The sequence below is a fragment of the Pleurodeles waltl genome, chromosome 6 (assembly GCF_031143425.1).
Source record: "Pleurodeles waltl isolate 20211129_DDA chromosome 6, aPleWal1.hap1.20221129, whole genome shotgun sequence".
In the NCBI taxonomy this organism is placed as follows: Eukaryota; Metazoa; Chordata; class Amphibia; order Caudata; family Salamandridae; genus Pleurodeles; species Pleurodeles waltl.
Window position 1 is genome coordinate 1,070,804,261 of NC_090445.1, and position 27,832 is coordinate 1,070,832,092.

Below are 27,832 nucleotides of genomic sequence, written 5' to 3' on the forward strand. Positions count from 1 at the left end.
TTGCACATGGTTACCATTGACTTCAAGTCAATGGTCATTGCATTTCCCAAATGCCCAAATTGCATTTAGGAAATGCTGTGTACAAACAGAATAGGAATCGCAAATAGGTAATCCCTATTTACTAGTTCCTGTTCTCGGGATCGCAATTAGAGATTTCCTCAAGGCCTTGGTACATCAGAAAAGGCTCTTTTGCATTTCTTAATGGCTTGAAATACCGATTCGGACCGTTAAGAAATGCCAAATGGCTTAGCACATCTGGCCCATAATGTCCTAATCTGGAGAAAATCTGTCTTTGTTAACAGCTGAGGAGATTTAAAGCTATCATAGCTACATATCACTTTATCATAGCTTTGAAATACCGGAGCCAATGAATCATAGTGCCCTTTTCAACAGTCTAGGACAGTGGTTCCCAACCTCTGATCCAGAGACACCTAGGGGTCCACGAAGCCTCCACAGGGGGTCCATGGCTGCTTAGAAAATTAACTAAAATTTACAGATTAATAAAGTGTACATAAATGAAGTGGCTAAATATGCAATTGAAAAATTCAAAATGTACTGTAAATCTTAAGGAATTTGAAACTTTAGGCTAAAAAGTAAATTAAGATCCTCAGATTGATTTGTGGGAGCAGTGCAGGTGCATCAAGTACTGATGATGTGTGGCTTCAATTAAATTTAAAAAAGCTCCAACCTTCCTCTAAAAAAAAAAAATTAATAATAATAATAATAATAATTTTATTTGTTTGCACATTAATTAAAATGTGTTATCATTTGTGTATGTGTTTGTAGGAATGCTTGTTTTTTACATTTTTGTGGATTGTTTTGTGGTTGTTTAGGTCTGGGTCCCAGGCTTCAGTAGTGACTTGTGGGGGGTCCTTGGATTCCAATAATGATTCAGTGGGGGTCCCCGGGTTCCAGCAATGATAAAGAGGGGGTCCATAGACGTCAAAAGTTTGAGAACCACTGGTCTAGGATGAAGTCCCGATTTTAGGCTGTATGCGTATTAGCCCAGACGAGACCCAAAGCAGCAACAGGGCAATCTTATTCTGGTCAGCCACATATGATATATCCAGTTCCTTAAGCAAAAATTAATGAGGAGGCAATGGTGGAAGACCAAGAAATTGCCTGCAAAATCGGTTCTCGTCAACTTGCAGATGGTAAACATCATGATAACCCAAGACCCCGGCTCTGTGAATCAAAACTGGTAGAACTAGCAGACATTTAAGTTCATAGACTTCCAAAAGAGGCTGAATGGGTCCATACCTACCCTTCTGGAAAACTCAAACAGAGCCCCCACTGAATAGCTAAAATGTGGACACCTGTTTCTAAGTCCAAGGCAGTCATGTACACCGTGAGTCAAAGATTATCTCCAGATATGGGAAGTTATTAACCTTCTCAATACACCTATCCTTAATGCAGATAGCACCTGTTTTGCTTAAGTTGAGACCACATGCCACAAACTTAGGGGCATATTTAAGAGCCCCTAGAGCTATTCTAGTGGGTTGTATGATGGAACCACGCATGCTGAAACCACCCATGGATTAACAACGCGGTCGGAACAACATCCTCGTTGTTTCCATGCATGCCTTTACCATGCATGCCTTTACAATTAATTATCATAAAAGCATGTGTAGACACTCCATGCAAAACTGCATGCATGGTTCTATCATACCATCCCACGACCGCCTTAAGGCCCAAAACGACCCCCACCCCTGACACCTAAACTACTCGCCCCCCCCCCACCTAAATAAAACTATCCCTACACCTTCACCCTCACCACTATAAACTAAAGTACTCGGACCCTCTCACCCGCCCTAAACCTAAAAAAAAGCTATCCCGACCCCCTACCCCTCCCTCATAAAAGTAAACTACCCGACACCCCCACCCACCCTGAGTTCTAAAAATAAAAACTATCCGACTCCTCCACTCCTAAAAAGTAAACTACCCCAACATCCTCCACCCACCCTGAGCCCTAAAACCTTCCCCCTAATAAGTAAACTACCCTGAACCCCCCACTCACCCTAAGCCCTAGAAAATCAAATATCCCAACCCCACCATATCAGCCCCTAAAACTAAATTACCATGACCCCCACACCCACCCTGAGGTGTGAAAAAAAAATATCCGGACCCCCCACCCATAAAAACTAAAGCTAAAGTACCCCGAGACCCCCACCCACCCTAAGCCCAAATACACCCAGCGCTACAAACTACCCGCCAACCGTGCCCAAACCCCATTTACTTCATTGCGTCCTCCCCTGATCCTTGCTCCACTTCTCACCATCCTCCTCCCTCCCTTCCTGAAACCTTCCCCACCCCTTTAAAAATAAACTACCTCGCCCCCACCCTAAATAAAAAATATACCCAAACCTCCCGCCCCTAAAAAAAAAAAATTGCCTAATCCCCCACCCTAAGCCCTTAAAAAAAGTACCCAAATCCACCACCTCTTAAAAAAAAAGAAATAGTCCGCCCAAGCACCCAGCCCACACCAATCATTTAATCCATCCCCCACCCTTCCCCATCCCCACTTACCTCACTGCATCATTCCCGCCCAAAAAAAAACAGCCCAACCCCCACCCTAAGCCCTTAAAAAAAATACCCAAACTCCCACCCCTTAAAAATAAGAAATAGCCCACCCCCAGCCCCAAACCCTTAATCCACCCCCCACCCCTGCCCCAGGCCCACTCACCTCACCACGTCGCTCCCATCCCTAATGAAAAATAATGGTCCAACTCCCACCCTCAAAAAAATACCCAACCTCCCACCCCCGTCCATTAAAAAACAATAGCTAGCTCCCCCCCCACCCTAATCCCTTCATTCACCCTCACCTCTGCCCCAGCCCCACTTTCCTCACCGCGTCCTCCGTGTTCTCTCCCAGACAAAGCACGGCTGTTTCTGTGCCTTAACCAAGCATATGCATAGTTCAGCACATGTGTGGTTAAGGCACTGTAACAGCCATGCGTTGTTTAGGCAAACGTGGTTACACTTGCGTGGGAAATGTCCTTGTTATTTACAACGCATGGTTGAGGATGTTACCCATTCTAACGCCACATTAGCATCATTTTTTGACGCTAATGTTGTGTTAGAAGGCCACAAATGCTGTGCCATATTCACAAAGTGGTGCATTTCATGCTGTGTGCCACTTTGTAACCCTTTGCTCTGCATTAGCCTGGGCCAGGCATAATGTATGCAAAGGGGGCGCTCCCCCATTAGGGGGGGTCGACAAAAATGGCGCAGGGAAATCTAAAAGATTTCCTTGCGTCATTTTTTTTGGCACTTTTAACACCTGCTCAGAGCAGGCGTTTAAAGGGGGCACATCATTGTTTACAATGGGCCCCTATGTACTCTGCAGGTGTAGAGCCAAAATGTTAGAGCTACTCCTGCAGAGTACATCAATAGCGTCATAAAAAACAACGCTATTGCCCCCTACCCTGCGACATGGTGTGCCATATTTTAAATACAGCGCACACATGGTGGCGGTAGCTGGCCCATAAAGGGCACAAGAAATGTAGAGCTGCACTGTGTGCAGTGCCACTTTTCTTAAGTATGTCCATTAGTTTTTGAAATATTTGTGTTGAGGTCTAAGTTGTCCATAAATTACACAAATTATCCATTAAAATCATGAAATCATTAGGGGGTACATGAAAACAAAAGAACTTCATCTGCACAAAGAAATGCTGGGACTTCAGTAGATTTCATCATTGCCTCGCCGTCCCAGAAATTGCAGACAAGCATTCAACCCATTGATGTATAATAAAAACAAGATCGGCGCCAGAACGCAACCTTGGTGCACACCTCGCTCTATGTCGAAAGGGTCAGAGCATTGCAGGGCCCTCAAAAAATCCACCAGATCATGTTCTAGCCCCCAAATCTAACAAAACATTCCATATTTTACTACAGCTTACCCTGTTAAAGACACTGCTCTGGTTCATGAGGGAAAATATAATACACGCTTTTAGCAGTCATATGTTTGGTAATGATCAGGTAAATGTTAAGGCACTGTTCTAACATACCACGCCCCTCTCTAAAGCTGTATTGGACCAGAGAAATCACCTTACCCTGCTCTGCCCAGCTCTTAGTCCTGCTAAGTGTGATTTATCCAATAATCTTAACTGACAAATCTAATAAGAAGATAGGCCTGTAGCATAGTGGATCTTGCCTGCAGCCTTTCTTTTTCAAATACATAGATGATCACAGCAGTATGCAATGAGCTCAGGAGCCTGCTACTAATGTCACTTTTTAATACATTAGTAATTTTAGGGTCCCAGACCTCTCATCTTATCAAGATCCATAGGGATGCCATATGACCCAGGCACTTTCCTTGAAGCACTTGTAGTAATCGCCAGAATCACCTCTTCGAGATCAAATTTGTCAGCAGGAAGGTAGGATCATGAGTCAAGGGGATTATCAGCCCTGGGACATGTATATGAATAAATAGATTTAAAATACTCATTGCATTGATCTGCACTAATGTTGGTCCCTAGCCCACCTGTCTGACCCGTACACAGTATTAGCTGGATGATAATTTTCCAGAAGCTTCTGTTATCCTTAGCTATGGTTGCATCTACAAGCTTATCCCACCTCTCATTTTTCAATGCAAACTTTCTAGAGTTAATGGTGTCTGATCATTAGACAACTATCAGCTAAGTTTAGATTCCTACGTCTGTTGACTAAAGGAACATTAGCTGTGACTGGAAGGGTAAGTGTGAGTTTGATGGGGTTATGGTCGTTATAAGTATTTGGTGAGATAAAGGCTAACTGTACTAGTTCCTCATTAAGGGTGAGATAAATATGTAATCAATGGTGATACCAGGTCCCCAACCAGTATTGATGGCATCTAGCAATTTGATTGAGTTAAATAGGCCATACGTTTTCGGATACTTATAAAGTTTTTTGGCTCTTTGGTCAGAAATAAAGGTGAGATGGCCCTCCTGGCACTCTTGGAAGGGTTGGGGCAGAGAGTGACTAGGGCCTTGTTTAGCATTGAAATCCTCCTCAATTATGACATTAAAACATTGCAAAAATTGATGACAAAACAAATAGTTTGAACAGAACAAACCTCACGAAGAATTTGTAGGCCTGGGTGGGTTGTAGGTACCGGAATGATCACATAATCTTTAGAGGCTCGAACAAGAGTTTTTAGACCAGCCCTACCACTGGCTACATCCGAACTACTGTCTGGAACACAAAAAACTCTCAAAACCATCCCACATGATGATATCCAGGGACCAGGTTTCTTGAAACAAAATAAAATCTAATATTTGTTTGTAAGTGATTCATTCCTCATCACCCAGCTTAGACATTAGTCCTGAAATGTTCCAGCTATCAAACTTTAGCAAGAGTCCTGGGCTGCTGCCAGCCATACAACTTCAGACAGTAGTAATAATAAATAACTTGGCTCACCCCAAGGTATTTAGCAGGGGAACTTTGGGAACAGCTACAGCAAGATGTCTTGATAGAGCCAGATGCCTAAAATTAATGATCACATAGTCACAGTGAAATAGCTCCACTGTGGGGCCAACCCAGACAACTCTCTGCACAAAAGGATGTTATTATAATCCCAGATGTTGAAATGTGTATGTTTCATAAGTCAGTGACAGGCCATATTTTTAAGCTGGATGGTTGATGTATTTGTAGGGTCAGCTAGCTTTGGTACATTGGTAATAACAAAAGCAGATGGATAGCTTTCGAGGGGAAGATTCAGGCACAATGGAGATGGTCTGGTGCTCAGGATATGAGAAGGAAAGGAATTTATGAGGCACTCTACCAGGGGTGTGTTTTAATGGATTTCTTTGATCCAGTCTAGATGAGTTTTTCAAGTATTATTAATAGACAAAGTAGTACTATCCGAAGGAGTGTTATGCTCAATCATGAGAGGCAGTGGCTGTACTGAGGCAGAAGATAGTGGAGCCTCTTGAAGTGGAAACAGTTGCTTGCTAATGAAGTTTTTAGATTTTTACAATCTATGTTTTCCAAGTTTGCAATGTTCTCAATTAAGAGTGCAAGACATTTATTGAATAGAGCTGTGAGCTTATCCAAACAAAGGGCCTATGTTGGAGCAGTACAGTTACCTAGGAGCTTCAGGTCAAAATCTGGCTATGATCCTGAATGTTTTGTGGGAGGAAATCCTCTGACTGAAGGATAAAGCACTTTGCCTCCCTTTTGCATTTAGCTGCTAGGCTGCAAATCTGCTGACACAGTTGTTTCTGGACCTAAGTTGGGCTGCTAGCTAATAAGCCTGCATTAACTGTGTTAACCACTGACCACCAATGCACAGCTGAGCAGCTATCACCTGAGGTACAAGGTTATGGTGAATCGCCAATGTCCAGAGAGAGACACCTTTCCACCAAGTCAAATTTATTTTTAATGACTCCGATGGTCCTTGCCAGAAAAGTGGCTATGGTAGAGCTACTGGTTTCTATGGTGGCATTCACATTTAGGACTTTCCTCTTCCCCGTGCTTATGTTCAAAGGGTTCCAAGTGAAATGTTAAAGAAGAAGCAGGGAAAATCAAAGGTCTAGGGTACGGCCAATGAGCACCCAATTGATTTATCCACCTAAGGAGATGGATTTCAGAGCAATTTGGCAGATTGCTCTCGTCAGCATCCACTGATGTAACAGAACAGATCAGTTCTGCTAACCACCTGGCCCTCCTCAATGGTGTCTGACACTTCCTCACAAGCTCTGGGGTCATCCCGACCAGAGCCCAAATCATTACTTTTTTTGTGATGAGACCCTTCTCAAGGGAGCACAAAATTAAAGATTTTAAACCTGTGTTAAAAAATAAGGCCCATATTTATACACTGTTTGCGCCAGATTTGCGTCATTTGTTTTGACACAATTTGGGCGCAAACTTAACTCCATATTTATACTTTGGCGCTAGACCCGTCAAGCACCAAAGTTATGGAGTTTGAGTCATTTTTTGGACGTGAAAACCTACCTTGCGCCAATGACATGCAAGGTAGGCGTTCCTGTGCAAAAAATGACTCTAAGGTATGTGCACCTTATTTATCCTTCGGTGTCAAAATGACGCACAGGAAGAGGCGGGCCTTAAAACATGGCGCCCAGCCGGATTTGCACTGTTTTTTAACACCTTGGTCAGGGCAGGTGTTAAGGGACCTGTGGGCTCATTTCCATGGTCAGAGACAATGGAAGCAGTCCACATGTGCTCTTCCCTGCACCCAGGGACACCCCCTGCCACCCCAGCCGACCCCAGGAGGACACCCATGAAGGGGGGGACCCATCCATGGTGAGTGCAGGTAAGTGCAGGTAAGTATATATATTTTTTAAGTGGCATAGGGGGGCCTAACTTGGGCCCCCCTACATGCCACTGTGCCCAACAGCCATGCCCAGGGACAGATGTCCCCTGGCCATGGCCATTGGGAAGGGGGGCATGACTTCTGTCTTTGCTAAAACAGGAGTCATTTCCATGGAGGTTGTGCGTCAAACAATGGCGCAAGTCAGGTTAGAGCCAATATTTTTTACTCTAACCTGACTTGCACCATTCTTTGGCGCACAACCCCCAGTCTTCCCTTCGCCTCTGCTTCCCAGTTAGAGTCATTTATTTTGACGCTAACCAGGCCGCAGCGCCAGCTAACGTCATTCCATAAATTAGGTGCCCAGCTGGCGTATTGGAATGGCGTTAACCAGCAGTAAACTTTTTGACACAAATCTGCCCTGGCGCCGATTTGCGTTGAAAAGTATAAATATGGGCCTAAGTGTGATGTGGATCCTACAGAGCCTATCAGACACTGGCCAATGGCAAAAGTTTTTTTAGACAAATTGATCTGCATTTCGGCAAATACTGGGACATATTAACAATAACAATCTCTCTTGAATACCAAAATGGATCCTTAATGATCATGGAATTCAGGTTTCACTGACTTCCACATGGGATGGAATCAAATCAGCCACTGACTCAGCAGGCAAGTTGATCTCGTACTTGACATCTTTTTGGCTGTTGGCTCAGTTCGTCGTCCATCACTCCTCACTTCATAAAGTAGGCATTAATGGAACTATTCTGAAATGGATTACATTATGCATTGCTGATAGGATTCTCACCATATTGCTTCCCTCTTCTTCTCTGAACTGTTCAGCGCTGCAGCTGGTGTACCATTTCCCCAACCAATTCTCCACATCTTTGAGATCACCTCAGTCCAACACCTGACCTCATTTCCTTCTTCAATCTGAGTTGTAATAATGTTGATACCTAATAATTCCAAGGCTTCATCTGCTCTTGAATCCTGTTCCATGGAGACATAGGCGGTCATTCCGCCAAGCGGGAACCGCCAGAAGACCGTACCGCGGTCAAAAGACCGCGGCGGTCATTCTGAGTTTCCCGCTGGGCTGGCGGGCGACCGCCAGAAGGCCGCCCGCCCGCCCAGCGGGAAACCCCCTTCCACGAGGATGCCGGCTCCGAATGGAGCCGGCGGAGTCGAAGGGGTGCGACGGGTGCAGTTGCACCCGTCGCGATTTTCAGTGTCTGCCACGCAGACACTGAAAATCTATGTGGGGCCCTGTTAGGGGGCCCCTGCAGTGCCCATGCCAGTGGCATGGGCACGGCAGGGGCCCCAGGGGCCCCACAACACCCGTTCCCGCCAGCCAACCAGGCTGGCGGGAAGGGGGTCGGAATCCCCATGGCAGCGCTGCTTGCAGCGCCGCCATGGAGGATTCCCTGGGGCAGCGGGAAGCTGGCGGGAAACCGCCGGCTTCCCTTTTCTGACCGCGGCTTTACCGCCGCGGTCAGAATGCCCCCGGAAGCACCGCCAGCCTGTTGACGGTGCTTCCTCCGTCACCTACCCTGGCGGTCATAGACCGCCAGGGTAGGAATGACCCCCATAGTTACAAGCAATTGATTACTGGATGTTTGGTAACCATTTTAGCTCAACACCTCAAAATGGAGACTCTTTAATGTGCTAACTTATATGATACATCACCCTTCAGACATTTGGCCTCTGGAACCAGGTCACCTAACACAGTACTCAGCTGAAGGGAGAAATGTAGGTGTCACTATAGATACTAACATGTCATTTATTTCACAAGTAAATAAAATTGCCAAAAAAGCTTCCATGTGATGAGATCTCGTTGATTAATTTTCCCTTCTCATGGGTTTCTGCAAAAGATAACAGCTATAATTGCATGAATACTCTCCCATCTGGACTCTGCCAGTGGACTGTACTCCAGGACCCTCCTGTTAATACTTTGAAAACTAGAGAGAATGCAAAATACAGCTACCAGCCAGCTTTTCAGACTACCGAAGAAGAAACATGGCACACTGGGTTTCATTTGTCAAAGTTGGCTCAAGCAGCTAACATTTCAATATTAAAAATCAATATGCATAGCCAATCAAGCAATCCATTAGGTGAAGCATTGCAAGTATGTCTCTTCCCATCACTATAAATACATTAGAGCCTATTCACAAAAGTAAATGTACATGTGATTAAATCTGCATGTATAGATTTATTCTTACACTTTGTAGTATATGTATTGCTTTTGGCTATTCACAATTTCCGAGTTTAAATTTACTACAAGATGTACACATACAAGTTTCTACCCCTAAAATAGAGGGTGGAGCCACATTTACTAATGTAAAGTTACTACTGGTAACTTTTCACATAGAGGCAGATGTCTATACTTCCAAGATGGAGGTTTTCTTATTGTGAAGTATAGGGAAAAGTTTAAAAGTGTATTAAACTTTAAAAAATAGTAAAAATGTATTTATGCTAAATATTAATTTAAATTAATTATATATGAATATAAATTGTAGAACAAAATAAAAAAACTGCTACAATGCATCAACTTAATTTTGAATTGAAAAGTTAATTTATTTAAATATATTAAATTAAACTATAAAAATAGGTTTGAGTTATATGAAAAAGACATTCCCCTAAAGTAAAATGTTAATATTTATTTATTATATATCACAAATTACAAAACATTACAATTAGAATTAATTTAGTTTGTTTTATTTGAAAGTTACATTTATATTTTAAGAAAACAGTTATTAAAATATGTTATCATAAAATAATCATGTGCATTTATATATAATTTTTAACATTAATTTAAATTTACATTTGCTTAAATGAAAATAAATGTATTAATTTTAACATTATTTCCAAAAGGATTTATATTTTGAGACACTGCCTCCATTATTTTTTATTGGGGGTGGGGTGTTGCATTGCAGTGGTTTGCCATGTGTGGTGCTGGACTTACTCGAGGTATGAGCTGGAGTACCTTTCCTGAGTACCTTTCCTACCGGTTTGGTTCCTTTTCTGGGTGTTTGGCATTTTTGCATTATTTTTAGCATACAATGCATCCCCTCTTCCATTTTTGGCACAATGGGGCATTTTGAGTTAAAACAGTGAAAAATGGCAGGTGAAGCAAACAACAGTTGTTCGCATTTGGTTGGTTCTCATTCTCCCCATGCTCCTGCAATTTGAATTTTAGCAGAGCACATTTTCAATTTTTCGACGTGGTGTAATGGCACAATCTTAGGCATTTCACATAACAGATGTTTATAAGAAATTTCACCCAGACCCTATTGTGAGTATGGTAAGAACATAAAGCCTGATATACAAATATTCCATTTGCAGAAAGTGGTGGCAAATTGTGAATGGACTTTTGTGAATGGAATCTGATTTTGCGAACCAACCTTTTTTACTAGCAGGTCACCAAAAAAATAAAAAGGGGTCACCAAGCAACTTACTTGATTAATACTCATTAGGCAGGTCATAATTTGCAACTCCCTGTGGTTGATTGCTATGACAGGGTTGGTGACCTATAAGTGACAGAAGACCACCACACTGTATTTGCATTCCAAAGTGGAAAACTTGTATTTTTTTTAAGCACCTGTGTTTCTTAAAAGAATTGCTGCTGCTTTAAATAGTTTTAGATTTGTAAAGCTACAGTGGGATCAGGCAGTAGTCAGTGGACCACTGCCTACTCCCCAGAGGCTGCACCCAAATTCCCAAAGGGAAGTGGCACCATGGGCACCTCTTCCCCTTTGCGAATCAGTAGCACTTCCTTTGAGGAGTCGTAAATGGTCAGTGGTTTGTGAACAGAATTCCAGCCGCCAACAATTGATGCATTCATCATGAAATCGTAATTTGGAGAGAACGTCATTTCAATACTGTGAGCACGTCTGACCTTTTTTGGTTTCTTATCTTAGTTTGTAATTGGACGTGTTAGAGGTTAAATGGACCTTTTGACTGCGCTTATTGTAGTTCCCACCATAAGACTCCGTTTCAATACCAATCAATAACAATACCAGTCAATAACATCAAACATTTTGGGAGTCTGTAATTTCCATGCACCTTGACTCCTTGGCTATGAATAACCACGCCTTTATGTAAAAGTCAGAATGTTTATTTCCCTATGCTAATATCATGTAACTTAGTCTCAGAATGAAATGATGAACATACAGAAACATGCAAAACAATTTAGTCAACACAAATTTGGAAAAACATCTAGCTATGGCTCTATCAAAATTAGCGGTTGGTACCTAAAGACAAAAGCAAATAGACATGCCAATCAGTAACATCGTCTTATACCTTGCCTCAGTATGGTTCAGCAAGCTACAACAGTCTTCGTCAAATGGACATCTGTTCAGTCAACATGGGCATCAGGACTCAGCAATGAAGTTGGAAATAGAAATGTCTCAGGAACTGATATTATCAGAATGTCGCTTCTCGGCAACAAAGTTAGGAAAAAAGTGAGAAATGTCTCTCCGTGCAGTTTGGAAAGAATGTGGCTGTCTTCTCGCGGTACAGTCTGGCTAAGTTAGATTTCCTAGGACATCTTCCCATGCTGCTATTGGTCAAAGAATTGTACGTTTATGTTTAGTCCAATGAAAGTTGAACCTCAAATCTAAGATCTAACTAAACTGTCTTTCACATGTCGATGATTGGCTCCTCTTCTCCTGTTCCCGTCATTGGGCTCGTCAGGTAACAACTATGTATCACCTTATACTCCAGTCAGTGCATCCATTGTTAGTTCCTGGGAGCATTGCCTTTACACACTAAATTATACAAAGTATCAATAGCTATGTAGACGGGTCTCCTCGACCACACCCACCACCGCCTCGGGCTGGCGCCTCTCGCGCGCCGCAGTTGAAGGGCTCACGCGTTCCCATGGAAACATGGGGACGCCTACAGACGCGCGCAAGGCTGATTTCCGGATTCCCTCATTAAAAAGGAAGACGGACTCGGAAAAGAGGAGAGAGGAGTTCTCCCGGAGGACGCCACCGGGAGAGAACGAGAAGGAGACGCCGCGAACAGAGAAGGAGGAACCAGACAACCCTCAAGGACGGGAGGGACGCACAGAAGGAGGGAGCCGAAACCCGGAGACGATCACTTGCCGCCACGACCCTGGAGGGTTGTGGCTTAACAAGGTACGGTCCTTGTTACAAGGCAGGGAAAACCCTGTTTTTCTCTATAGAACGGAAGGGGGAGGAGGAGGAGGAACGGAGGGGAGGACGGAAGGGGAGCACGCGTGAAGGGAGTCACAGAGGGGAAAAGACGTAAAGAAAACCACTACGTGGGCCAACACTACTGAGAGCTTGCTTGTCACTAATATCCCTACCTTAACACAAACTCACTACCGGGCTATCTATAAACACACCTACCCCTTTCCTCCACAATTTCACCCCCGCATGACTATACACCAACTACCCCAGAATACCGAAAACCACTTACCTTCGTTTTCCTGCTGTGTTTTATGTTTCCGGTTCCACCTGGGAGGTCCCGAGAGCTGATACCATCAGGAGACCTAGGAAGACACAGGCCAGAGACAAGAGAAGAAGAAGAAGAAAGTAACCGAACGGGTCCGTCATCATCCTTCACTCAGTTCTATTTATTACATCAACTTTCATTGTACAATAAACCTCTTCTTGCACTCTACTTACGACCCAGAGTCCTCTGTACTGCCGATCCCCCACCACTGTGGGGTCAGAAGTGGGATCCAACAGCCTAGGCGGTACAACGAGGTACACAGGATGGGGGAGAAACCTGCGCTGGAAGATATGATCAAGCAGTTGGCGGAAGGCCAACAACACCTCCAATTGGTATGGGAGGTGCATCAAAGGGAAGCAAAAGAGGACCAGGAGGCTCTTCAAACTGCCTTAAAAAGTCAAGCCACCATTATGGCTAACAACCAGCTGGTGCATGAGACTGCACTCCAGAAATTAACAGACACTAACGCGGCAAGTAAGGTACACCCTAATGTCCCAAGCTCAGTCCTACAAAAATTTCAAGAAGGAGAGGACCCTGATTCCTTCTTCACAAATTTCGAACGTGTGGCCTCCTCCGCCCAATGGCCGGAAGAGCGCTGGGGACAGTATGTTGCGCCACTCCTGACGGGCATCCTTCAGACTGCATACCAGGCCGCGAATCCCGGGGGTACTACTCCTTACAAAGATATCAAGAGTAGTATTTTGGAAAGAGTGGGTCACGATTCTGAATATTATAGGATGAAGTTCCGAAAGGTAAAATGGGGACAGAGTGAGGACCCCCGCACATTCTATTTCAGGGTAAAAGACTTGGGACTAAAATGGCTGGGTCCATTAGGATCCGACAGAGAAGATATCATTAAAGCGGTTATCCTTGAACAATATCTGGATTCCCTCCCAGGCAGTACTAGGAACTGGATAAGACAACACCCCAAGATAGACACAGAACTGGCCGTAGACCTAGCCTGTGCGTATCACAGATCCATTGACGTCAAGACTTTAAGTCCCCGAAATAGTGTCAAACCTCCCGTGGGTACTTTCAAATATCTTCCTCGACGAACAGTAGAAGAGCCAGGAACTCACAGACCCGGAGAAACAAACCCCATGCAACAGCCACAATGTTTTAGCTGTGGGGAGTGGGGACACATTGCGAGAGTGTGTCCCAGAAAAGGTGATCGGGTAGAACCTATGGAAATAGGGGTCACCCGGGGCAGGGTGCTGTGCACTGGAAGAGGGCAACATAAGTTCAAACAGATCATCAAAGTAAATGGAACCCCAGTAGAAGCGTTAATTGATTCGAGCTGTAGCCACTCCGTAATCCATAGCAACCTCGTAAATCAAACTGATCCGGCCCGAGTCAGTGGGTTACCATCTGTTGCATTCATGGGGATAAGGAGAATTATCCGCTAGCATTGATCAGGGTAGAGTGGGGAGAATTTCATGACTTCCTTCCTGTAGGGATTATGGATAGATTGGTTGAAGACTGTGTTATTGGTACAGATTATATCCACTTCACTGCTCTTTTAGAAAAAATCAAAAATCAGGCGCTATCTTCTGATTGGTTGTCGGAAGCGCCCTTTTCCAACAGTCACATTGAGAGCTCCCCAGTTCACACTAAAATGTTGAGAAGGGAGAAAAGACAGGAGAATCACAAGTATCAGACTTCAAGGACTGAACCATTTCCTGAGAAAGTAGTGGCCAGCAGCGCCAATACCACCCTCTCTTTTAGAGCTAGCCAACGAGAGGACCCCACTCTCTCTCACGCGTGGGAAAACGCCAAAACGGAGTCCACAGAAGAGGTGGGTCCTTATTTCCTAATCCATAAGAACCTTTTGTATAGAATCACTTCATCCGCCTACGGAAAGAAGAAACAACTAGTGGTACCGGAGACTTATCGGAATCAGGTCCTATTTTTAGCCCATAACCAGCCGGGGGTGGACATTACGGTCGAGAAAAGACCGAGGAATATTTGTTGAGAAGATTCTATTGGCCAGGGGTGTATGCTCACATTAGAAAATATTGCACACAGTGCCCCAGGTGTCAATTAATAGAACCAGGAACCCTGAGGAAGGCCCCGTTACAACCCCTGCCCATTATTGAGATCCCCTTCAGGCGCGTGGGTATGGATCTAGTAGGACCCTTATTACCCTCCTCCAAGGGCCACACCTACATATTAGTCCTGGTAGACTACGCTACCAGATACCCTGAGGCGATCCCTTTGTCCAGCATGACCACTAAGGTAGTGGCCCAAGCCATGATAAACTTCTCCTCCAGGGTCGGATTTCCCCAGGAGATCCTAACAGACCAAGGTACCCCATTTATGTCCTCCCTTATGAAACAGATTTGCAAACTACTAGGGATCACCCAGATAAAGACCTTCGTATACCACCCTCAAACTGATGGTCTCGTAGAATGCTATAACTGCACCATTCAAAATCTGCTGAGGAAAACGATGGAAGACTCCGGAAGGGACTGGGATCAGAAACTCCCTCTGGTTCTCTATGCCATCCGGACTCATGAACAATCCTCCACGGGACACAGTCCTTTCGAGTTAGTGTTCGGGAGACAGCCCCGTAATTTGCTTGATATGGCGGCCGAAAGGTGGGAAGAAGAGGGGGAGGAGGAAAAACCTCTGTTAGAGTATGTCAATAAACTGAAAAATCACCTACACACGGTCTGGGAAGATGTACGGTAACACCTAGAAAAAGCACAGACTAAACAAAAGGCGTATTATGACCAGGGGACCAAGTTGCGGTCCTTTGACCCTAATGACCAGGTTCTGATAATACGACCTACCTCTGAAAATAAATTGTTAGCTAGATGGCAAGGACCATACAGAGTAATAAAAGCAGTCTCCCCTGTCACATATCTTATTGAAATAAATCAACACCCAAAAAGGACACAAATATACCATGTCAATTTACTTAAAAAATGGGAAACACCGGATGACAACCCCACTATTTCTGCTTCCGGCTTCTTAATCACCCCAACCCCTGGTTTAGAGATGGACCTATATCCCAGCGAGACAGAAGACCAATGGGAAAGTCCATGTATAAATGAGTCCCTCACAGAACCCGAGAAAGTCCAACTGTACACCCTGTTACATCAACATTCCCTATTGTTCTCTGGGAAACCAGGTAGAACCACATTGATCCAACACTGTATCAGAACACCAGAAGGCAAAACCGTTCATCTACGACCCTACAGAATTCCTGAGGCTCGAAAACACCTTATTGAAGAAGAAGTAAAGAAAATGCTAGCCTTAAGGGTTATCGAGCCATCCACAAGCCCCTGGTGCTCCCCGGTGGTTCTGGTTCCTAAGCCAGATGGGTCTGTTCGGTTTTGCATCGACTTCCGTAAGTTAAATGACTTATCCCTCTTTGACACATATCCCATTCCCCGAGTAGACGATGTATTAGAGAAGTTAGGAAGTGCTCGTTACATGTCGACCCTAGATTTAACGAAAGGGTACTGGCAAATCTCCCTCGCCGCGGCAGACAAGGAAAAGACAGCCTTTGCAACCCAGTCCGGCCTGTATCAGTTTACTGTCTTTCCCTTTGGTCTCCAAGGGGCACCCGCCACATTTCAACGCCTAATGGACCGGATCTTAAAACCGTTCCAAGCGTATGCGGCGGCTTACCTAGATGACATTGTGATTTTTAGTGACTCCTAGTCTGAACATCTTCACCATCTCGAGACTGTGTTCCACGCCTTACAAGAAGCTGGCCTTACGACCAACCCAAAAAAATGTATCTTAGGGAACACCCAAATCGCTTATCTCGGTTACCTTATTGGTAATGGGGTTCTACGACCACAGAAAGATAAAGTCGAGGCCATAATGAAAATACCGGTACCCAAAACAAAGAAGGAACTGCGGTCCTTTTTAGGATTGGTGGGGTACTATCAGAGGTTCATCCCTCAGTACTCTACGATTGCCTCCCCTCTCACTGACCTCTTAAAAAAGCAGTACTCCTCCCAACTACCCTTATTCAACAACTCAAAACTCCTTAGCTTTGATCAGTTGAAACGGTCCCTCACAACCAAACCCGTCCTTAAATGCCCAGACTTCTCCAAGTCCTTCCACTTATATACGGACGCTTCCAACGTCGGTTTAGGGGTGGTTCTCACTCAACCCGACAATGAACAATATGAACATCCCATTGTTTTTATAAGTAGGAAACTGCTTCCTAGGGAATGTCACTACCCCGCTATTGAGAAGGAGTGTCTGGCTGTTAAGTGGGCCGTAGAAAGTTTGAGGTATTATCTCCTAGGACGACCCTTCATCCTCTACACGGATCATGCCCCATTGACCTGGTTGGCCTCCCATAAAGACACAAATTCCAGGGTGTTACGATGGTTTCTGGAGCTCCAACCTTTTACCTTTCAGGTCTGCCACATTCCTGGCTCCCAGCAGGGCCCTGCTGACTACCTTTCACGGTTCCCCGATTCTTCGGTCCTCTACCAGTCTCGATCATGGGATGGGGAGTGTAGACGGGTCTCCTCGACCACGCCTACCACTGCCTCGGGCTGGCGCCTCTCGGACGCGCAGAAGGAGGGAGACGAAACCCGGAGACGATCACTTGCCGCCACGACCCTGGAGGGTCGTGGCTTAACAAGGTACGGTCCTTGTTACAAGGACAGGGAAAACCCTGTTTTATCTATAGAACGCAAGGGGGAGGAGGAGGAGGAACGGAGGGGAGGATGGAAGGGGAGCACGTGTGAAGGGAGTCACAGAGGGGAAAAGACATAAAGAAAAGCACTACGTGGGCCAACACTACTGAGAGCTTGCTTGTTACTAATATCCCTACCTTGACACAAACTCACTACCGGGCTATCTATAAGCACACCTACCCCTTTCCTCCACAATTCCCCACCCCCCCTGCATTACTATACACCAACTACCCCAGAATACCGAAAACCACTTACCTTCGTTTTCCTGCTGTGTTTTATGTTTCCGGTTCCACCTGGGAGGTCCCGAGAGCTGATACCATCAGGAGACCTAGGAAGACACAGGCCAGAGACAAGAGAAGAAGAAGAAGAAAGTAACCAAACGGGTCCGTCATCATCCTTCACTCAGTTCTATTTATTACATCAACTTTCATTGTACAATAAACCTCTTCTTGCACTCTACTTACGACCCAGAGTCCTCTGTACCGCCGATCCCCCACCACAAGCTAGTACAACATATTCTAGCAAGCAGTTCTCATGGGAAATAATTCTGGTCCACGCAATGAAAAAATACAAATCTAATTCTCTAAGCAGCCATTTTATGTGAATTGTTTAAGCAACGCTTCTTAACATGAAGCCGTGCAACTAGGTCCAAGACCCCTCTAATTTAAGGGCTGTGATTAATAAAGAAAATACATAATACATGGCCAGTAATATAACATACTACTGCATTAATCAAAACATGAGCATGACATTTTACATTAATAGGCCTTTAATAAAGACACTTCGTGATCACTGGCAGTCATTCAAGTTGGCACATTTTCAAAGTTGTTTATTATTTCTCCATATTAATTCATTTTCTATGTAGATTTAACAGTCAAAATACATCAGTATTCATTAGTAAAATTTCAGCGTTAACAAGGTCCTTCCAAATCTTTATTTGATATGGGTTGCATAATTCATTTTACAAGTCTTAAAACATTTTCTGACTTGCAAAATTGTTTTTGTGCAATAAAGGAAGGGATTTTACAATCACAATTCAGTTTTTTTTTTTCAAATCACAGGGTTTGCAACAACAAAACCTTTTTTTACATCAGGCCCATAATCCTTTATTATTTGTAATTGCTGGTGCACAGATGCACAAAGGCCCCCGCACCCTCCCCCAGGACTCTATGTACTGTGCCAGGGGGGCCCCCTCAACTTTTGTTACACCACTGGTGTGAGGACATTCTATCCTATGCCCAGGAAAGCCCAGTATTTACAGGGGCCATGCTCTCCTTCCAAGCTCATTTGACCCAGCTCTAGAAGTGCTGATCCGTTTGTAGAGGGCCGCCATGTTGGTAAGGTTGCCCATGGTCATCTCTTCACCAAATACCAAGGCCCCACAAGAGTAGGATGAGACGACCCGGAATCACATCAGTATGTCAGACTCCAGCTTTTTATGCCTGTCCTCAGTTGACCTCATAAGAGACTGCCCTTTAATTAAGGCATGAGACTATTATGCTGGAACAACCTGGTCTCAACCACCAGAGATACCTGATAAATTCTGCGAATACTGCCCAGTTTTTAACATCTGGTCTTTTACAAATGTTCTTTTTGCTTACAGCTTCTTTTCCCTTTACCCCTTGAAACAGCTACCAGCTTATTTTTTTCTTTTTCTCTAAGTGCAGAGGTCACATTTAGCCACAACATATTGCTCATAGTTCACCTTTTTCACAACCGTTTTACTGTTGTTCACTCACAGTGATACAGATACCCTACCTGGACCTGAAGATAATACTACTCTTCAGCTCTGCTATTTAAACCTCTGTGGTACATACTTAGTTACTATTTTTTCTCTTTTAATCTACACTGCATAGCCTCCCTCAGCCAGTTATATTCCCTTGGAGCACTTTCCTGAGATATTCCCTTCTTCCATTAAGTCATTCACCCTGACATGCCTGACAAATTGCAGCTAGACAATACACACGTGCATGCTTCAACTGTGTGCCTCATCCCAGGTTGAACATGGTTTGAGGATCCAGCACATGCCTGTGTTTCCTAGCCACGTTTCATGTGTGTGCCTGATATGGTATTAATGTATGTATATTTACATGCATGAATTTGCAGGCCTGAGAAAGCCTCAGGTCTGCACGGTGAAGGGGCGAAACACAGAAAGGTGTTGCCGGTAAGCGTTACTTCAAGCCCTAAACAAACGATTAAAGAAGGGCCTCACACAATCAAAGGATTGTCTATCCCTTCTTCACCAATATACTTGTATCAAGGAATTGTGTGCAATATTGTTATGATTTTAGTCTGTTTAGGTCAATTTGTGAAGATGGTATTCAACAGCTCAATGTCACAAAAAGTAAATAATCTGCAGAGCAAAGGGTTTTTCCCCCGGAAATTGGAATAGTACCAACTAACATATTCAGTCGCCATTCGTAATTAATTTGGTTAATTTTTCTTTATTTGCATTAGGGTCACTAGTAAGGGTTCCAAGAGCCCTTTATCACAGTCTTCATTTACACCTCCCACAGACCTATTAATCGCATATATGTATGTGATTATTTGTTCAGGAATGGAAACCAACAGCCTGCTTATCAGGACCTGCTCCTGCTTTAGGAAAGTGCCACTGGTTTCAACTCTTTGAGTCCATTGGCTGCTGGTATGGGCATATGTAAGCACAAACCAAGATGCTGATGCCATGTATGTGTTTTATCTCGAAGTGGACTTATTCTCCAGGCTTCTATCATGGTAAACAAAGTGCTATCACTCAGAGGGCAAGAGAGACAATGGCTTAGGTTGGCTGACGGATTTCCCCATGGTGTATGCTGTTGTGGGCAAAATGTGAATCGACAGATGAACAGACCAGTCGATTTTTTTTATGTGTATGAGACGGGTGAGACAGCTAATGATTCCTCTAGGCCAGACCTAAAAAACTTAACTTACTATCACATATTCTATGATATTCCAGCACTATTTTTGTGGTCCTCTTTTTTTAAGAGGCCAACTGCAGGAAAATAGGTTTTGAGAATCATACCTGCCCTTGCGCTCCAAAGGATGCTACTTTGCAATCTGTAGCTGGCAAAAAATCATGTTTGAATTATCTCTTCTATTAGTCGATTGCCAAAGAGATTTGATTCCCCTAGTAGACCTACATTGAATCTTGCCAGAAATTATCAATATTGCTAAATGGTCACACATTTTCTTCAGAGTACAATGTACATTCTAACATCCTGAAGCAGTGATGTAACACAAAATGATGGTAGCCCCCTTTAGAATGTGATGGATGTACTTGAGTTTCCCACATCTCAGAGATAGTCATTGGTAATGTGATGAATGGGAGCTCCCTGAAGGGTTGCCCCCACCTGCGCCACAGGGGCTGCAGGAATATGCATTATGCCCCTACCCTGAGGTGCACTCCTACTTCCACAGTCTTTGATCTCAGAATGGAGCAATATGTCCACGCTGGATCCCTTATCGTACCTCTGCAGTGATGATCCATATTACCTTGGAGCATGCAGACATCACACCTGGTGGTAGAAGGACACACCATTCTGGCCCTGCGTCTGTACCCCACTCTACCTTTATGGTACCCAACCAGTCACACATTCAACCTCATAATGGAAAATCATTCACACCCAGGGTCCCCATACACAGCCTCTCAAGGGAACAATTGTATTTCCCAGTGGTCCAAGACTGATGCACCAGACCTCTGAAGGAATGTTTAGTACCACCATTGGCTTCTCATGGCTGACACTTAGAGTGTGTATCTAGCACCCATCCTCCACCGAGGTCTTCATCCTTCCTGACCTAAGGAGGGACTGTGTGGAGTGAGGAGACATTATGGAATATGATAATCAGTCCTATCAGCTGCAAGGACTAGATTTGGACAATGTTTGCTGTCCTATGCCATTATTGATGAGAAAAGACTGCAATCCCACAGCCTGCTTTACATCTGTGGTATGCCTTGGCAGATGGCCTCAAGAAGATCATGTCAAAAGAGGCAGTAATTGTAGCAATTGTAGGCTATAATACCCTAGTTCCCATACAAAGACTTAAGTTCATCTGCACTTGCATCCAAAGCGACGCATGACTGGTAGTACATGGAGAAGAGACAGCTAAAACCATCATCAAATACATAATACCCATCTGGCATTAGTGGTTTGAAGTGGGCTGAGCAAACTTACCAAAATGTCTTTAATCAGTTCTAGAAAAAAATATAGTTGAGATTGGTTTGGAGAGAAGAGTGTGCGGAACCTGAGCTTGTTTCTTGTACAGCTCCCCTGAGAACTCTCCAAGCCCCAGTTACTACCCCCTGCGTCAGACTGTGCGCTTGCAAAACAGCAACGAGCAGTACTTTCAAAGGCGCTCAATGATGGCCACCGCGACCCCAGGCCGTTGTTCCAGCCTCCTGCTCTCCTGAAGAAAGGAGGCTAATTATCTCCCATAGACTTTCTGCCATTAATCTGTCTGCCAATCCGGGGCCTCGTTCTTGTTACCGGTCCTCCCGCCAGGCAAAGAGTCCTCGAGCTCCCTGGGACTTCCTGTGACGCATTTTTTTCTACAAAAGGCCAAGACACTGCTTAGAAAGTGGCAAACAAATAGGCCTGCGCACAGCGAGGGCCAAGATTTGTAATGTTCAATAGGAAGTACATATGTATGATGTCGGCTGGAGGTTGTAAAAGAGCAAAGTTGTCCTGCTGTTCCAGCCAAAGCAGTCCAGCAGGGCTCATTATAGGTACAGCAGTTGAAGTGCACGCTGTAGTATCGGTGATTGGTATGAGTCAGAAAGACATGCTGAGGGCTCATAACCAGCTTCTCTCGCTCGCACCCCCGGGCCAACAATTATTTTACTGCGCGAGCAGACAGGCAGGCAAACAAGTTAAACGACACGTGCACGGCACAACCCAAGAGGCTTTCAGGCAGACAGACATTGCTTTCCATATGTAAAACTTTCTGTGTAGGATCGGGAGAAACAAGTTGGAGAAACTTGAAAGGACAATTGACAAGTACCCCCACAAGGTCCCATAGTTTTCACAACATGATCACCTCAGAAAATACACCCAAATGTCTTCCTAAGACAACATCGGGGCAGTTCTGAACAGTGCCCAAGTACTGTAAAAGCTTAGACGCTACAAAGGCGGTTTCAAAGACTTGTTTCAGCACCAGGGCTAGTGGGCCAAGGCTTTACTACGTTTTTTTTCTATTTCGATCCTTTGTCTGTGCTAAAACATTATATTCTGGTTAGAGCGATCAAAATCCAGTGCTGCCTATGTCAATAATAATAATATTTTTTGTGATGTTCATAAAAAAATGGGTTCCATTCCCTACATCCGTTTGACATGGTTATTTTTAAGTAAAATGTGTATGGCAAGCACAGGGCCTCCAAATTTAAACAGTAATAGGTTTTTTTTCATTTTTTTTCCTGAGGGATTTGCTTCCCATAGAAACATTTTTAAAAATAACAAATGCACCAGCTTACTCAGACATGGCCGGTTAGCTTTGCTAATGCTTGCCTATATGTGACCTTGTGAGACATCCTATTTTATTTAGAATGTATTCTGCTACCAACCAGGAGTAAAGGCTGTACTCTGAACTGCTCTATGGTACAGTCTGTTCACTTCAAGCTCTCTGCCAGTCATAGAGAAGCAATACTCGGCAACCGCCCAACCAATTACTCCCGACCCAGAGAATATCGAATTCTCACTGGTTATGCAGGTTTGTGAGTCACAAATATTGGCAAGCTTCATATACCTGTATTCATGTCTCACACACCACTCCATCCCTTCAGCCACTCATGCTTGACTCAGTCACATCTCTGGCTCCACCAGTTCCTCACACAGTTTTCATTAATTTATTTCAATTATTTCCATTTCTCTCCCTTCTTTCAAATACCCTACCCCTTTGTATGTGCAAAGGAGTGACTTTATCAATGGTCTGTCCTTTTCTCCCACATTTGCCCCATCCCCTCCCTCTAAAGCATCTTGCTCACCCATCTCACTCGCCACGGCCATCTTCCTGCGTATTATCACACCCGCCAAAAGCACCATCAGACAACAACAGCAGGTTAACACTCTTTAAGTGGCCAGCTTTGGACTCCCCACATTGCATAGTTTACTGTTATTTTAAAAACGAATCAACATTAAGTAGCAGGCCAACCTTTAGCATGGGCAAGCTGGGCCACCCCCAGAGCACCAGCCTTCAGATGAATTCACCAATCTACCTGCATGAAGGTCACACACATAGCATTTGATTTTTTACCTTGCTCCATGATTCATTTTAAACTGTATTTGATCAATGTTTTTAACATGCCACAGACACCCGTGTTTAAAACTCCCTCTACCGCCCTCTTCCCATTTTTTTCTTATCCTCTCCATTGTAATGATCAACAGTGTACAGTACTGAGACAGGCTAAAGCCACTAATAGGTACAGGGGCTGGAAGCAGAGGTGGGACTGGAGGGGGGAAGGGGTGTTGCATCCTCACAATAACCATGCTTTAGATCAGAAGGTGTATGAGCAATAAAGATGTTTTTAAAGTTTGTGTTTATCTTGTCATATTTGCTGTGGTTCAAAGACAGAGGAGAACTGTTCCGCTATGTTTGTCAAATTACTGTTTATTCTTTTAACACTGAGACTGGTGTTTACTTTTTTTCTCTGACTGCAAAATAAGAGGATTTTGTAAAGTAAACTATATGACGACTTTGCTGGGGTATAGGGAGTGTGTAAGGAAAGGCTGTAGGATGTCCTTTTTTTCTAATACACAACTAAATGTATACATGTGTAAATGAAAAGTACTAATTGTTCAGGATATACCAGCAGTTAGAAAAGCACAAACGAAACACCTTTTTCTTGTAATTCTGTAACATGATTGAAACAGATTTTATGCCATCAAAACAAATCAAGGCACTTTACTTGGTAAAGCACAAATGATAAATATTTGTGAAACTCGGTTTCCTCACATTATTGTTTGTGTGCTATGCTTTAAACTGTCAAACTACATATCTGAACAAGTGTAGTGGCCATTTCAATTGAAATTGTGCTCTCTGTTAATGACAGTGTCCTAGCATACAATGTTTTAGTAACATATGTGCAACACTTTGCTCCAAAACACACCACTGACTACACACCACACCCATACCACTCTCCAGCTAAATTGGTGTGGCTCATTTGCTACACTTGTTCTTAGTGTGATGCTTGAATTTTTCACAATCCCTATGGTTTCAGTGATGTAACATTCATAGCAGCACCTAAACTCTGAAGATTGTTCCAGCACCACCTGCTAGGGTTTGACCGGGCGTGCACTGGTGTACAATGAAACTGGGCAGTCTTCCAAAATGCAGATTACTCTGCATGACAGTCTCATTAAATTGTTTATTGTAAATGATGAGGCCCTGCAGCACCCGTGTACTATGCTTTTCTCTTAATTAGGGTTATTTGTTTGTTTAGGTAATGAAGAAATGCATTCGGGAGGTTTATGGCCCACTTCTCCACCAGGAACACAACACTATTAAACTAACAATGCTTCCTCCTTGGAACTTGCTTTTCCTAGTTAAGTGTGTGTTATACTAATTGGCATGTGCACAAAAAAACAATACATTTTAGATCGAAGAAGACTCATTGATTTTCCATAGGGTGCACAATTATAGTAATTGGAAAAGCCAATGTGTGTTTTAACCCTTGTGGCCTGTAGGCCTGAAGCTTTCTCAAGGATGTAAAAAATTACAGTATGTATGTGATTCTTTTTTCTAAATAAACATTATAAAATCGTCATCCACTGTGAGATGGGTAAAAAACGCTAGTGTACCTCTGCACTCCTATGTCATACAGGATAGTGGATGGTAGAATAAACTGTGCCAACTATGAATATGCACCTTATGAAAACTAAATAACTGTTCTTCAATCTTGTGTGCATACCAATTTATATAACGCAGTGGCAACGAAGAAAATCAATTTATAGGATGAAAGCATCGTTAAATTGTTTGATTCCATCCATCATGAGTTGCTAATCAAGTCATTACATTTGTAGCGCCCAATACATTTCATTACTCTTACTTTGCCTCCAATTCTGAGCTATTTCCAGTTTTCACACTTGTCTGTGATGTTGCATGGAGCCAGCTTGGAACCCGCTTCTCTCCCTATTCTCCTATCCCCTGCCCATCAACCGTTCCCATACTTGCCCCATATATCTCTGCCTATCTGTTGCTTCCTAATCTTCTCCTCGTCAGTTACATCCCTTCCTGTATGACCTAAAGGAGGAACACAAATGCCAGTAGGAGAGGAACAGAGGATAGATCGTTGCAGTTCAGCATGAAATTCTAGCATCTTTGATTTTCCAAGTAACACATCCCCCTATCAGCATGGATTGGCAACATAATTCTGCACTGAATAGTCTACTCCAAAACTGTGTTCCTTTAATCAAAGCATAACATAAACAACATAAGAATTAGAAAGCCTCTAAGTAGAAATCTTTAAAAATGTAGATAAGAAATTATTCAAATGGATCCTAAGCTAACGTAGACCATTATGAGTTTTTTGCCAAGGTGCTACTTGGAGAAAACATAATCCTTATAGTGTGGGGTTTGCTAAATGGTATTTAACAGTGCCTTTTGGCCTTGATTTGAAATTTGGGTATGATGCTGGAATATCGAGACGTGTCTGTCAGCCAAAAACGTTGTGACCTAAGTATTGTTTACCAAAGTATTGCCCCGTTGGCATTAATAATAACAAATATACACCCATTTGAGCAATATTTTTTAAATGATTTTAGGGCACAATATTTATGTCAGATTACCTTTTTATTATTGAGGTTGTGACATACAACCAGTATTTGCTCGTAGGTGAAAATGTTTCCTTGTATTGAGAAAGTCCTGAATCCACCTGAGAGTCTGCCAATGAAATGTTCTCTACTATAGGGATGCCAACCAAACTAGCCATTCTGGCAAGGCAAGTAAACGCCTAAAAGGAGAGAGGCCTATGTGCGAGATATAGTCACCAGGAGGTAGTTGCAGTCTGTGCATACATTATTTACACTCCATCAGGCCATTGGTCACAGCGGTTGCTATTTTTATTAACTTATTCTTTTTCATTGTTCACGACTAAAGACAATGGCGGTTACCTGTGACAATTTTTTTTTATTGGCACCGGCATGAGGGGACTGAATATTGCTATGTATGCCCCCCCCCCCCTCCCCCCTCCCCCCCAGTAGAGGCAAAGGTAGGGGTGGCAGCCGATGCTGAGTTGTTTATAGGGTGTAACTGGTCACGGAGGTGGCATTCTCTTTTTGGCTGATAGGGATGACCGAAATTATACAGAAAATGGATGATAACTAAAACATTAAGCAGTGTTTTGAATTTTGTATTTGAATCGTTTACTAGTGTAGAACGGTGACTATAGAGCATTGATGTTTTAATATTCTTTGGTGTTAAAATGCGGTAAAGCGTGCAACTCCTATTACTGAAATTTTTATGAAAATGAAACAAGAACATCTTAATTTTTACCAAAATGCTAAGCTGTTGTGTGAAGAGAGCATCCACAGTCATTGAATGGTTCTAGGATATTGTCCTTGTACTGCCATTTTACTAAGGCGTAAAGGGATCATTCTGGATGAACTTCCATGGCTAAAGGGGCGCCCCACAACAACATGTAAACTGAAAGAGGCGTCTGCATGCCAGTTGTGACAGCCCAACTGCACCTTACACTCACACCATAGCTGCATCTGGAGAGGTCAGCAACTGGAAAGGAAGGCCGGAGCCCCAAGAGTGAGCCAGGAGGTCGTGGGAACTGATCCCACCCTTTTATACCGAAATACTATATCAATAAATCAATGCAGGCTACATTGGGACTTATGTTGCACAACTGTCCCTGGAGATGATAACATGGGCTCTTGGTGGAATCCCATAGGTAGAACTCACTCGAAGACACTACAAGAGCTCCAGTGAGTTGAAAACCACAAGACAGAATGAAATAAATAATGTACAATTACCCACAAAGACTAGAAATGCAAGGTCTGAAGATAAAGCAGTTCTACTCCAACAGGGAAACTCCAACTCCAACACGGAATCTCCGCAGCTTTAAGAATCAGATCTTCTGATGGAGCTGTAAATGGGTACAACCAGCTCCGTCTCGGCAGAACACAGTTGCTTTTGCCGGGATGCAGCAGTTCTCCACCTGTCTGGGTGCTCCTGTGGCTTAGACAGTGAAGGACTGTGCTGATAAGTTGAGGGTGAGGAGGAATGATGAGAGAATGGTCATGGCTGAAAAATGAGGAATGAGGGATGAGGACTAAAGGATGAGAACTGAGGGATGAGGAGAGACAACTGAGCGATAAGGAGTGAATAATGAGAAGTGATAGGTGATATATGAAGGATGAGGGAAGAGGGTTAATATGGGAGAGATGAGGAGAGGAGTGAGGGATAAACAATGAAGGGAGATGGACAAGGAATGAGAAGAAGATGTCCTAAA

At 43.7% G+C, this 27,832-nt stretch overlaps 1 long non-coding RNA gene across 1 annotated transcript in view; it reads right to left on the reverse strand.

The window, feature by feature from the left end:
* Positions 1 to 27,832, reverse strand: part of LOC138302079 (uncharacterized) — a 167,167-nt gene that overhangs the window by 128,139 nt on the left and 11,196 nt on the right. The window contains exons 2-3 of the long non-coding RNA XR_011205261.1: positions 17,644 to 17,716; positions 12,686 to 12,758 (exon numbers count right to left, since the gene is read on the reverse strand). This is a non-coding gene — a long non-coding RNA (uncharacterized lncRNA). The remainder of the gene's footprint in view (positions 1 to 12,685; positions 12,759 to 17,643; positions 17,717 to 27,832) is intronic.